Raw genomic sequence first — 14,136 nt, forward strand, 5'->3', positions numbered from 1 at the left:
ATAAATGAAACAACTGTATATTTGTTGGGTTGAGTAACTTCCACGGACTAGCTGCCTCTAAAGAGGCTATCTCTCGATGCCTCCTTGAATAGGACCAGGACTCAGGTCTATTTTGTTCACTGCTCAATCCCCAGTGCCTAGATCCGTGACTGGCAAATAAGGTACTCCATAGTATTTGGAGAAAAAAAAAATGAATGAATAGACTATGAGGTAGATAGTATTGTACCATTTTATGGAGAAGTTGAATCATTTGTCAAAGTCCATTGAGCTACATTATGTGGCAGAGCCATGATTCTCGTCTGGTCTGTTCGACTCCAGTGGACATGGCGTCTCCATGTCCGCATCCTCTCCCAGTCTTGCGCGATGACTCATTGTCCTCAAGTAAGGGCACAGATGCTGTCATCTGAACCGGGCCATGGGTGTGAACCAGGAGTTCTAGGTGGGCTGGAGGAAGTGTGCGTCATTATTGTAATTACTGTTATGTTTTTCTGCAAAATACCAGAGGAGAGCTCAAAGAGAAGGTGGCAAGTAGGTGGGCCCAGTGGAATTAGAGCTTTGCAACCTTTATGTGATGGTCAGTGACAGACCTTGAGCAGCAGGTGGGTGCCAGGCCTGCGGGAGAGGCAAAGTTTGGCTTGACCACCACTGGCTCGCCTGAGGAAATTAAACAAACGTGGTTGGGTCTCAATCCTGCCGTAGACGGAGCGTGTCCTGTACCTTCCAATAACCCGTGATCTACTCAGGGAAACGGAAGCGGCTTCACACCTTGGCCACATGGTGGCAAGATGGTCACTATCCAGCCCTGTTCTGAGGGGGTCATTTTGCAGGTCTGTGGTATGGTCTATTTTCTGGATCTTTCTCTGGGAGAGAGCCCCAAGTTCAGGGGTGTTTATTGGCCAAGGTCTGATGAAAGGAGCCTTTGTTTTTCACCAAAGTAATCATCTCTAAGTGAGTGGGAACTCAGCTCCTGCTGCCAACCCAGTGCTAAGGAGAAATTAAAGCTCTTGATCTGCAATTGATCAGCTATTAAAGTCCCAGCATGGGGTGTTTCTGCGCTTTGTCTGTTTTTTGTTTTGTTTACTATTTGCTTTATTGGTTGGAATGGCACTCCTTCATTTAAGGCACATGGGAAGTGCTTCTTGATGATTTATGCCATGGAAGGCCCAATTTGTGGGATAGATAACAGGTGCTCTTTTGGGAGCATTAAAATGACATTGTTGTGGAATATTTATGCTAATGAATAGCTCAAGTGATCACTCCTGCGCTGATGGCTCAGGAGTAGCTGTCACTGCCCGAGGAGCAGGTTATGATGTCAGCCTCCTCCGTGTCCATGTTCCCTGACCTTTTATGAAAAGGCAAGAGAGACGACAGGCTCTCACTTGTTTATCCCCAATTACGAATCTGCTGTTTTCGATGTTTAAACACATTTATTTAATCCCACTGCAACCTCTACAAGGAGCCGTGGCTACCTCCACTCTCCAGATGAGGAAATGGAAGCTCAGAGAGCTCAAGTGATTTGCCTGAGGTCACACAGCTTGTCTGGCTTGGGTTTGTCTGGTTGGAAAATCGGTGTCTCTTTCCTCTATAATACATTTCCCCTCCTCGGCCTTAGAATCCCACTTACTGATTTTCAAGACGGCTCTGACTCTTGTGTGTTTTCTGTGGCACTTGGGAAAGATACAGGATTAAGAAAGAGTCGCATCTGATCTCACAGATGAGGGGAGGTGGGCTCCCATAAGCCTCTTCTCCTCCGCTCTAGGCCTGATTTATAGAGATGCCTCGGGACCCCAGGCGGCAGGGCCTGGTGGATAGTATGGGAGCAGATACGGTGCCCTGACCTTTATCCTACGTACCTGATACGGGCTCAGTTTTTACTTTGCAGAACATGTGGTATATACTATTCTTTCCATCGTTCAGAGGACGAAGTAGAGAGACATAGAGGTGATGAGCGAGTTACCCAGTATCATTTGACAAGCAGGAGACAGGAAGAGACTTTAAGCCACTGGCATCTAACTTCAAAATCCATGGGTCACCATGTCTCCCTTTGGGGGAGGGGGGAGGGTGATGAGTGTCTGTGAATAAGCGAAGGTGATAGTAAGTTAGCAGCTGTGTTTGGGGAGGGAGTGGCACACGGAGGAGGCCAGCTTCTGGGAGAGGAGTTGGCACAGGAGGTGGCCTTCAGGGAGGGCAGGGCTGCGGCTGAGCCCATCTGTGCTCAAGCAAACCCTTGTCCTGGCTCAGTGTGCGGCAGGCCAACTCCAGACTCGGAGAGAAAGTAGGGAGGGCCTCTCACCCTCCATATGTGACATTAGAAAAGATGGAATTAAAGGTAATGAGCATCTCCTTGGAGATTCTCATGCACCCCCTATGTGAAAACTAAAAAAAAAAAGAAACAATCTTCATATTTGCCCTAAACATTCTCCTTATTTCACATTCCCTGCCTCCCTTTCAATATCTTGAGAAAGGTGATGATGGTGGGACAGACACCGGGTCTGGGTCTCTGGATCATGAGATCGAGCCCTGCACTGGGCTCTGTGCTTAGCATGGAGTCAGCTTGAGATGATGTCTCCCTCTGCCTCTCCTGCTCATGCTCTCTCTGTTTCTCTGAAATAAATAAGTGAATTTAAAAAAAAAAATCACAGAGCTGAAGTAAAAATAGAAGTTTTGCCCCAGGGGTCACATTGGAGCTCTGGTTGCTGCACAATGCTGCTTGCTCATCCTGAGGTTAGCCTGCAAACACCAGGACCCCACAGGTTGGGCTGAGAATAAGCCAGCAACTAGTAAGCAAACTTCAAAAGTTAGGAGCGTGGTTCCTGAAGCCAGAAGTGGGCAGTCCAGTGCATACAGAGCACAGAGGAGAAGAGTCATTCATTCAAAGCCTATTTGTTGAGGGCCTCCTAGAGAACGGGAGATGAACCCACTGCCCTTGGAGCCCACATTTTTTTTTAAGAATTTATTTATTTACTCATGAGAGACACATACAGAGAGAGAGAGAGGCAGAGGGAGACGCAGGCTCCGTGCAGGGAGCCAGATGTGGGACTCGATCCCGGGACCCGGGGATCACAACCTGAACCAAAGGCAGGCGCTCAACCGCTGAGCCACCCAGGTGCCCCTAGAGCGCACTTTCTAAATGCTGGTGATGTGGACTGGAAATAACTGCAGCCTCCCCTACACGGGTTGCAGATGATCAGAGACTTCTTAGGGCAGCACATTCCAAATGGGGGTCTTGTTGGAATGCAGATTCTGATTCAGAATGTCTGGGCTGGGGCCCAGGAATCTGCATTTCCCCCAAGTCCCGGCCGCCACCGCCACTGCTGGTGTTTTCCCATCCTCGATGTTAATGGTGAAGCTTGGGCTCAAAGCCCACCGTATTTTCTATGTGGTCTATTTACTTCAGTGTGTGGACTCCCATGAATCAAGTTCTCCTTCCGGAGCCTGGACTTCAGCATACTCAATAAACCCATTTATCATCTCGAGGAAGAGGCCGGAGATAAAGATCCCCTCTGGGCGCAGATAGAGACCTCGAAGAGGTACAGTCATCTGAGTCTTGGAGTCACGACTCTTGCCTGCAGTGGAGCAGATTGCAGGAACAGGCCTCACTGCTGCTGGATATCCTGCCGGTGCTAGATTTTGAGGGCCGCCCCGCATGGTGTAGAACTTGAACTCGGTCCAAATTTATGACGCTTTTATCACTTTGTGCTTTTAGGAGAAGCCGTCAATCCACAATCCACTTTTCGTCTCAATTAAAAAAAAAAAACAAAAACAAAAACAAACAAACCCTCCACCCCCCAGGTCGGGAGTGACTGTGTTATCACAGACAGGCACCTGCATTCTTCATCTTTTCTGGTCAAAATTTTCAGATCGGTTCACATCTCGGCAACACTTGGGCCTCGCTTAGTTCCCAGCCCCCCTCCCCGACTCCCATGTAGATGCTGCGGCCGTGAGCAATGTCCAGACGCCCGGCTCAGGTTAGCTCTGGCAGCCGCGTGCTCCGCGGTCACCTCGTTGTAATCCACTCGCAGAAGCTTCGAGAATGCGGGCGTCAGAGCGGGGAGCCGAATGGCAAAGCGCCTCTGGAAGTCAGAAACCCCTTGAAAAGGGGAGGCTGGCTGGTGGGCACGTTGGTACATATTAGGGAGAGGAGGTGAACCCCTGAATGAGCGGGCGGAGAGCAGCGAGGGGCGCCCCGCGCTTGGGAGTCAGAGCTGATGTGCGAGGGACCAGGAGCGGGAGGGCGGCCTTTTCCGTCGGCCCCGATCAGCAGCCTCTGGCCACCGAGCTGTCCCGGGCGGGATCTCATTTCGTTGGGGACAAACGGGACGCACGCACAGCCCGCAGAGGCAGAGTTTCCGAGACAGAAAAAATAAATGCAGTCGAGGGTAAATGCTGTTTACTCTAAAATATGAACTACAAAGAGAGTAATTGTTTAATCATCTGGGGCCTTTACACAATTTACTTTTTGCTCTTCTCATCATTCTAACACCATTACCTCTGTGCTGCGCACCTGTTCCCCTGCCAAATGGGCACGTAACCGAGTTAATAATGCCATTATCCAGAGCTCACTGCAAAAAGAGGGCAAATCCAGCCTGGGACAAGGGAGCAAATAAATATATAAACAAATAAAGATTAATTTTTAAAAAAGTACCGTTCCTTGGATTTTTTTTTTTTTTTTTTTTTTTTTTGCTCAAAATTTTGGGGAAAATGGAGTCGACCCAAACACGGGGCCACAGGGCGCGAAGCACAGGGTCCTGCTTTTCCCTAACGGGTGCAGTCGCGGTGGTGAGCGCCTGTCGGAAACCACTGGACGCTTCATTGCAGGGTCGTACGTCTTTAGCTCTCTGCATAATGAAGGATTAATAATTGCCACGCGTTGTGCCGCCAGCACAAAGCAGTACCTCGCTTACTGTCTGCGTGGTTTCTTTTTAAAACGCACCCAACACTTCTCCTTTCTGCCTTTTGCTCTTTGTGGTTGCTGGAAACCTTAAATGCAAAACCAGTTTTTTGTTTCTTTTCTTTCTTTTTTTTTTTTTTAAAGAGCAAACCTGATAAAATCAGTCGCCGTTTCAGGACGCCTGCACCATCTATTTCAGTGGTTTATAGATTAAGGGAAGGTTCCATGGCCCCGTCCCCCAAATGGGGTAAATAGTGGCGGCCGTCATCAACCTGCTAAACTTCAGGAAGAGGGAATGGTCTCCGGGAGAGGCATCTGGTCGGTCATCGAGCCTGGGATCACTTTTCTCCGAATGATAGCGGCATGATGGGGAGGGAGGGGTGCCCAGCACCACGGAGCTCGTGCCCATTCATTTGTCCAGGCATTTGGCCTATGTCAAGACCTACGCTGAGAGGCCATGATGAGGACAAAAAGTGGCGGACACAGAAGCCCGCTTGGGGTTCACATCCTCGCGTGTGAGCCAATACTATCTAGAGAGTCAAATGGAGAAATGTGAGACGACAACATGGTAAGTGTTTTGAGGGAGGGGGATGGGGTACCATGAGAGCTAATGCTGAAAATTGATTGGGTCGGGGAGGACCTGAGAAGCTTCCAGAAGAAACGATACTAGAACTGTCCTCTGCTGAGGGTGATTCCAAGTCCTTCAGTACGTAAGGGTTAATCTTTTCTGGATCCTCCTCTACGCTGGTCCTCACGATAGAGAAGCCCGGCAGAGTTACGGTCCCCATGTGGCAGATGGGGCCCGTGAGGCACGGAGGGGGCCGGAGCAGATCTCCCCCTCCCTAGAGCCTGGTGTGCCCCAGGGGCGCGCGCTGTCCCCCGTGTCCGCCAGCCTGGCGAGGAGAGTGTTTCTATCTGCCAGTTTCTGGGTTATGCTTTACGGATTAAGTCTGATCAGACTTAGCTGTGACTGGTCTCTCAGAAGTGGTAAGACTCTGAGTCACTGAAATGAAATATTTTGCAGCTGCTCCCATCGGCTGGCCTCTTCAAATGTGGCCGTTCCCAGGTCTGTGGCCAAGTGTCTGTTCCAGCTCCTGCCGTCTCCTCCCAAATCCTTATCCCCTCCTGCCTGAGGCCTCCTGTGCTGGTTCCCCGTCTTTGCACAGACAGCTGCACACCGACCGTAGCACGATCTTCAGAGGAAGCCGCCCCGGTTCTCGGTGTGTCTTCTGCTTGGTCCTTTGTCTTCCGGAGCAAGACGTAACGGAGACGAGGTGGAGGAGCGTGGACGTGCAAAGGCCCAGCTCTCCTCGGGCCCTCGGTGGGGGCGGGGGCGGCCCCGGGGCCCTCCTGAGAGCCCACACGGTAATAGCACCGACACGGGAGGTCCGCTCCCACCCGGGCCTCGTTAGTTGGCTCATTCAGGGCTACAGTAGCATTGCCCCCTGGCCTCCACCGGGACTAGAATCATGAACAAAGCGATGGGTGCCATCCTGGGTGGCCTCCCAACAAATGAAACAGGTGTGCCCCCGGACGGTGTCGGCACATTCCTACCCTTGATGTTTCTGCATGAACCTCACAGAAAGTGGGCTGTGAATGAGGTGAAGGAGGCCCACAGGCTGGCTCTATGGCCCTGATGCCGTCGGACTCGCCTCAGTGGCAGGAGGTGACTGACGTCCTGCCCACGCTCTGAGCCACCAGCCCCCTCTGACGTGCTCCTGCTGGAATCGCTGTGTGTCTTGGAAATTATGTTCACGAGTCCGAAGAGCCGTGAGTCTCTTTGTTTTTTAAGGATGTTGTTCTTGTAAACCCTGCCGGCCCTCAGAACACACTGGATCAAGCAGCTAGAGTTGGGGCGCACACCTGGCAGGTAGCCTAGCGTTGGTCACGGGTGGCAGGCTCATCCTCGGGAGGGCGGTTGGATCAGGAGGGCGGGGAATCCATGCTCCCAGACCTTGCTGAGGGAAGGAGAACCCCTTTGGCCTTGTGTGGGAGAGCAATGAAATGGAAAGAGATCTTAGAAGAAAATGGGCTCCTCCAAATATACACCTTGAAGCCTGTTGACTTTCTCCCCTACCTGGCAGTATGCTTGGCTCTCGAGGATTAGGAAACAAGAACCATTCCATTCAGGAGAGGTTGATTTAGCAGTCGACTTACTGGGCTTTTACTAAGCTCTGCAGGAGAGGAGAAAAAAATGGAATTTTATTGCCGACACGCAACGTGTCACATCCAGTGTCTCAGATGCTCAAGGGGAGCCTGATACTTGGGTTTGGTTGGGCCCATTTTGCAAATGAGCAAAGCCAGACAGGAAGAAGCCCTCTAATTAGGACTCTGGATCTGCCTGCCTGGGAAGCCCTCTCCTCGTCTACAGATCAAGTCTGTCCTTAGGAGGCAATGCTTCGGGCTCCGACCCAGGGTCGGCTGGAAGAGGCGGCTGTGCCCAACGAGAAAGCCTCACGCTGCTGTGGACGCGCAGGACAGGAGGGCAGACAGGTGGGGGCTCCTGGATGCGCAGATCTGAGCTTAGACGTGAACGAAGGCCCTTGCTTCGTGGAAGCAGGTGGAAGACGGACGCTAGAGACTGACTGCCCCGCCCCACCCACTTCAGATGTTGAGACCGAATTTCCAAGCTGATGGTGTCGGAGGCGAGGCCTTTGGGAGGTGGTTGCTTCATGAAGCCGGAGCCCTCGTGATGGGGCTCGTGCCCTTATGACAGAGACCCCAGAGAGCTCCCCCACCCCTTCCACCTTGGGAGGACGCCCCGAAAAGGCGGCCATCCGCCTACCAGACACGGATCTGTCCATGCATTGCTCTTGGACTTACCATCTTCCAGAACTTTGAGAAATAGTGTTTGGGCCTGAGCCTCCAGCCCCGGGGCCCCCGTCCCCCCTCTTGGGCACTCTCCCACAGCGGCCCAGACAGACGAAGACAACAGGTATTCCAGGAGGAGGAGCTCTCAGGGAGCACTCGGACAAAGCTGAGCAGACCCCTCGCGGGTGTCCTCAGGGGGCCCCAGTCACAGGAGAAGGGGGGCGATGAGTACCTGTTGTACGGCTGCCACCTCGCGGACTCGGTACTGACCCTTGGTACTGCTGACACGTGAGCTGAGTTGATCCCTTTGCGTGGGGGCTGTCTTGTGCTCTGTGGGGTGTTTAACAGTCCCGCTCAGCGCTCTCCCTATTATGACAGCCAGAAACATCTTCGGACATTTGACCAATGTCCCCTGAGGGGCAAAGTCACCCTTGGCTGAAACACTGCTCTAACTCGCTGTTCACAGCCACGCGAGCCCAGGCTACTCCCTTTAACCCTGACGTAGAAAAACGGAGGCTAGCGGTTACAAAACTTGTGCCTGGGAGTGTGGGGTCGTGAAAGCACGTTTGTTCCGATGTGTTTCAAGCCTGTGCCTGACTGCCGAGGGGAAGGAGGGTCAGGGCCAACTCTTGGACCTGGTCGCCGTGAGCTTTGATCTGCTTTTTCATGCTTTGGTACTTGCCCCCGGCCTAGTTTTGCTTCTCCAGTTGGGTAGAAGCGCCCTGTGCTGCATGAGAGCAAATTGTCGGATTTTAATCCCCTTAGATACGCCTTATTAATGCTCTTGCACAACACGCTGTGAGCCGGTTCGTTCATTCCCGAACCTTTAGCGAGGTCTGGCCACGTCCTAGGCATGATGTTGGGTGCCGAGGGGAGAAGGGTGAGCAGGTCCGGCCCGGTGCTGCTATCACAGGCTCTCATGACAGCTGGAGACGGACACCCGGGTGCTAAGCACGCCGGCAACAGCAGAACGGGACGGCCTGCTCGGATGGGAAATACGGGGATGGGAGCGCCAACCGGGTACCCTGAGGTCTGAAGGGTGGGCAGGCAGCAGCCTTGACGACGCGGGGCGGACGGTGCTGGAGGCAGAGAACGGCCAATGCCAAGACTCGCCAGGGAGAAAGAGCGTCATCTGCGGAGTGGATGGGGGGGCTGCGTCTGCAGCGAGACCCACCCTCCATGACGAGCTCTTGGCCACCGGAGCTTCCAGTGAATCGCCCTACGGACAAGAGTTCCAGAACAATGAAGGCTTGGGTGTGGGAAAGAAAGTGGACCTGGGGGTGGCCCGAGCGCCTCAGGAACTCCTGCCTGACGGATGCTCCGGAGACACATCCATGTCTCCTTGTGTCTGTTTCTTCCCAGAACTTTCTAACTCATTTGGGTCGTGTCCATGAGCTGGGGTGGTGGGTCCTCCTTGAGCTGAAAGCCCTGCCTTTTCTCCCTGCAGCCTGGACTTGGAGTCTCGGCCTCTGCCCGGCCTGTGGCAGGGACACACCTGTGCCTGTGGCGCTCCTTCACACCCCCTCCTGCTCTCGGGCCTCTGCCATTGGCCTGCTCAGTGCCCTGAGTGTGTGTTGGTCTTAGGGGAACCCCTGTGCTGTGCCCACCTACCCCGATCACCGGGGGCCAGGCCCTGGGTACCCCCACCACCCTTCTGTGCGAACTCTGACCATCCTGGGATGAATTCTCCTCTTGCCTCTTGCCGCCCAGTTTGCCTGGAGCCGGGCCTCTCTGTCATGCTGGATACATTTAAAGTGTGTGTGGGAGCCCGCCCTCGGAGCTTGCCTGGAGCCACGCCAGCCCCGGGGATCCGGGGAAAATTAAGCCACAATTCCCACCTCCAGGAATCCATTCCCTCCTGGCTCAGGGGCTCGATCAAAGGGGCCAGCATTTCGCAGACTGGGAGGCAGCCAGTGGCGTGTGACACAGAGCTGGGATCTGTGGTGCTGGAGATCTGAGCTGGTGCAATGTTGGTTCCAGAGGGCAGGAGCTGTAGGGTGTCGGCAAGTTCCCCAACCTCCCAAGATGTGTGCCTGTCTCAATGTGGCACCCAGATGCCTGACCCGCTTCCCAGCCCTTCTTTTTCAGGATTTCCTGTGTCTTCCTCACCCAGTGGCCGCTTATGTGCCGCTCACCCCATGTCCCATGTTCCTCGATGGCCTGCAGAAGGAGAGTCCTCCTTGGCTTCACTTCTTTGTAGCCTGGTGCTGGAGAAGAGTAGAAGCTTGACCATGTCACGGTGGATTCAAACCCCATTTCACAACTCAGAGGCAACATGATTTGAGAGCAGTGGCTCCGCCTTACTGGGCCTCCATTTCCTCATACGTCAGATGGAGATGACAGCTCCTTTCTAGGAGTAAGGGAGGAACGACGGGAGAAGCCCTCGCCTATGCTGGCACTCAGGAGGCCTCTCCCAACATCAGTTTCTGCCCCCTTCTTTCCCTCCTTCCCTGTTCCTTCCTCCTTCGCTCCTTCTCATCCTTCCCTCCTCGCCCCCACCCTCCTGAATGAATTCAGGACAAGATCACTCGAGGACATATATCCTTTGTCTCCTGTGAGAACCCCCCCCCCCCCCATGTAATTGTCAGCAGCAAAGTTGGAAAATTAGGATGTCTGAAGCAGCTCTCAGCCCGGCAACATCTGCACCAGACAAACTCGAAAAGCCCTCAATCCCCAGTCATGAATGCACTATAAAAACAATGTGGCAGAAATGAAAATTGTTCCATCATAATATTTCACAGTTCTTTTTGACAAAAGCCAAGCCGCCCTCATGAATACACATTTCCCAGCATCTTATGCATTATGCATCAGCCTATAGCAGGGGACCTGGGAATTGCCAGTCCCTAGTAAAGGGCCTTTGAAAGTGCCTATTTTGTAAACAAATGGAGCCCAGGCCCAGCACTCGGGCTCTTTAGGTAATTTAGGGCTGACTCCAGCTGCCCAAGTGGGGACCAGCCCTTCTTGGGGCCTTAAATGGCAGAAGCATCTCCGACGCTCAGTGGATGGAGTGGGCTGCTGCAGTGTTCGGTATCTAATCTTTAATTTCGTAGTATCCAAGGTGGCCATTTGGAGGGACAAGGCCGATTCCTGCTGGAGCCAGCGCCAAATGTCACTGGGATGCCAAATGAGCCCGCCAAGGCCGGCTTGCTGGCCGAGCAGACAAATTAGTCAGGGCTGGGGCCTCCCAAGAACCTCAAATGGGATTAAGCCTCGTGACAGAGGAAGCTGCGGAAGGGTGCAGGGGACGAGGACACCCAGGCACAGATGACCCGGGTGGCCCGCCTCGCCGGGCTCAAGGCGGGTATTTTTGTCGGTCCCAAGCAGGCAAATTGGAAATGTGTGTGAAGTGTGTGTCATTGTCAGTGAGAAGGCCTTTGAGCATTAACTAACCCCTGGGTTTCAGAGACGGGGAGACTGAGGCCAGACATTTTCAGCGACTGGCTCAAGGTCACGCTGATTGGCGAGCAGCAGGCCTGGGACTGCTGGAAGCCTGTCGTCTGTCCCCCACACTTCCCACTGCCTCAATCATGAGTTGGCAGCGGCTGAAAGCACCAGGGGCAGAATGGCTCCTGATTGCTCTGATTTGAGCAAAGGGCAGACTGGGATCCAGCACGAGAGGCCTAGGCAAGAGGGCGATTCAGGGCCGTTTTGTATAATTTGCAATCTGTCCTCCACGGTGGCCGTGTTTTAAATGGTGACCGGTGTGTGAGACATAACTACTCGTGTACATTATATCTGTTGCAATAACAAGGGGATGATTGATTCATTGCTACGTGTATTTATTTTGTAAAAATCCCGTCTCCCGTTAGGATGCGCACGGATTTCAGCCAAGGGACACAATTTGAAAGCCCTTGTTGGGTATATCCTGTCCTTTCTTCCCTGCACCTCGAATTCTCACCTGTACAGTGAGGGACTCGGGAGGGACGATCTCAGAGTCGTGTCCCAGCTGAAAGATCCCACCTGCCGCGGCGGGGGGGTGGGGACACCGTGCTGAAGTCCGGGAGGAGAGAGCCCCCCTCGCCCCCCCCCGCAGAGCATCTGCAAGGCCAGGCTCCCTGACTGGGGGGCAGGCGGAGGCCTCAACCCGGTGAGGGGAAGTCCCTCCTTCCTGCCTCCGTGCCTGGTGTTCTCCAGCTGCAGGACCCGCTCGCCGATGGGTGAGGCCTGATGCGTGAAAGCGGCTGCAGCCGAAGGCTGACCAAGACGATGAGGCCGTTTGTTCCTCCTCACAGACACCTGAAGGATCTGCTTAGGCCTTGGCCTCTTCCCCGTCCCCCGCTGACCCAAGGAGCAGGCACGCTGCTGGGGTGGTGAGGTGGTTGGAAGGAGGTTGTCGGGGTCAAGTCACCTTCAATGCTGACAGCCCGCCCATGACTCCCTGAACCTCGAATAAGTGCTGCTCAAACTACTGTTTGCTTTTGGTAAAACACTCCCTGTTCTCGGAGCTTCTGGTTCGATGGAGATGTATGTGTGAGTGGTGGTGGGAGTTTCGCATTTCTAAATTCCCAGGTGATGCTGCTGGTTAGGAACCACACTTTGAGAACCAGTGACACAGGGAGGAGGAGGAGGAAGAAGAGGAAGAAGAAGGAGAAGGAGGAGGGAGGAGGGAGGAGGGGGGAGGGGGGAGGAGGAAGAAGAAGGAGGAAGGAGGAGAATATCTACTGGTCCTCTGATTCCTTAGCCCAGCATCTTCAATCGCCTCAAAAATGCCCCCAAATAGTTGTAAAAATAAACAATTTCAAGTTGTACAACTGGCAGAGCAGTAAGTAAAAAGTGTCCCTGGGTACCATAAATAGTTATTTACTTGATTTCAAGCCAAGAAATAATTTCCCCTGCATTTTGAAAGTAAGATATTCAGTTTGGAAGCCTTTGAAACTCAAAAAGTATAAAAATAAAAACACAATTAGATGGAAGTGCATCACATAGCCATAACAGCTGTGAACAGGCTAGCCTCCCGTCATTTTTGCCCAGTGACTGTGTTTCCTTAGGTCTTTGCCCTGGTCAGACGCAGGTTTCCTAAATTGGCATCCTTGGGATGTTAAGTAGCATTATGAGCAATACAACAAAAACAAACCCAATGAAACCCAAAGTGACAACAACAACGCAAAAGGTGTAGTGGAGGTGGATCCAAGGTCACCATCTTTGGAAAATGCTAATAGTGACCAAAATAAAAACTTGAACAGTTTTCAACTGGAGGATTCACACTCGTGGACGCTCAATGTACTCAAGGCTCCTGGGGGAAGGGCTGTCTGCCAAGTAGGCTGCCTTATGGAATCCCTCCTCTTCTCCAAATGTCCCCCACCCACCAACCAAACTTTTTAAGGGATCAAAGTTCTTACTTAGCCTTCCTAAAAGAAATGCCTGGAAGATTGTGAGAAATTCACTCTGGGTATAAAACACCTAGTTTTAATCTCCTATCACATCCTTTTCTATCATTGGTCATCTTGGGTTTTCTGAAAAGAGCTGCCTTATTTTGTTGAAGATTCAATAAACAAGAAATGGTCATTCCACCTCTTTTATCCCTCTCTAGCTCGTCAAGAGTTAGGATTCACCACAGGTACTTGCTACGGCCCGTGACCTGAACTTACAAACAGCTCTCTTCTTCTCAAATGGAGGACACTAATTCCATCACAAGGGTCCCGCCTCATGACCTCATCAAAACCTAATTACCTCCCACAGCCTGCACCGAAAATACCGTTGCGTTGAGGTTTATTGCTTCAACGTCTGAATCTGGAAGGGCACAAATATTCAGCCCAGAACAGCTTCTTCACTTGTTAGCAAAGCAACTAACCTTGTGGAGATTGTTCACATTTCTAAAAGAAGCATGGGGGTTCCTGTGTGATCCACAGTCTCTATTCTGGCCATTGTGACATAGGTATGGCCTGTGAGACACGGATTGCTGCTTGCCTCCGTGCTCCGGCACATTCCATTCCCTCTGCCTACAGAGCCTTTACCTACTCTCTATTCTCCCATCTAATTCCGAGCGACCTTTCGAGACTCAGTGTTGTTTCTTTCTGGCAACCTGCCTCCACCAGAGCTCTTTCTATGATGTGTTCACCTGTCTCCCCCTCTCCCATGTTGCCCTGAGAGGCTCTCTGAGGATGGAGGCCACATGTCCCATCTCACTTTTATTCTTTAGAGCCTAGCAGTTTCCCTGGCACACTATAGGCGCTCAATAAGTGTTTGGATCAATGAACATAATGATGTACACTGCACAGAAGGAAAGAGAGACAGTGGATGTATTCCTACAACCACAGGTGAAAAAGAAACATACCAGTAGAGAATATCAGGAAGCAATTAAAACAGCAATAAGATCCCCCACAGATGTCTCGACAAAAATTCCCACTGGAACGGCCTAATGGACCAAACGAAGGGAGGAGCACCCTGCCAGATGACCAACACCAAGACCGATCCTCAGAAACCAGCCAGGCTTT

At 52.3% G+C, this 14,136-nt stretch overlaps 1 long non-coding RNA gene across 3 annotated transcripts; it reads right to left on the reverse strand.

The window, feature by feature from the left end:
• Window positions 1-229: 229 nt before the first annotated feature.
• On the reverse strand, window positions 230-13,564 carry LOC111096059. Of its 3 annotated transcripts, none has more exons than XR_005360237.1 (4): window positions 13,494-13,564; window positions 9,838-10,052; window positions 1,854-2,072; window positions 230-444 (listed from the first exon to the last, which is right to left on the reverse strand). It is a non-coding gene; the product is annotated as an uncharacterized LOC111096059 (long non-coding RNA). The 3 variants fall into 3 exon arrangements; XR_005360236.1 differs by having other exon boundaries at window positions 13,373-13,551; XR_005360238.1 differs by lacking the exon at window positions 9,838-10,052 and having other exon boundaries at window positions 13,373-13,548.
• Between the last annotated feature and the right edge of the window lie 572 nt (window positions 13,565-14,136).

This window comes from Canis lupus, chromosome 5 (genome assembly GCF_011100685.1).
Source record: "Canis lupus familiaris isolate Mischka breed German Shepherd chromosome 5, alternate assembly UU_Cfam_GSD_1.0, whole genome shotgun sequence".
NCBI lineage: Eukaryota > Metazoa > Chordata > Mammalia > Carnivora > Canidae > Canis > Canis lupus.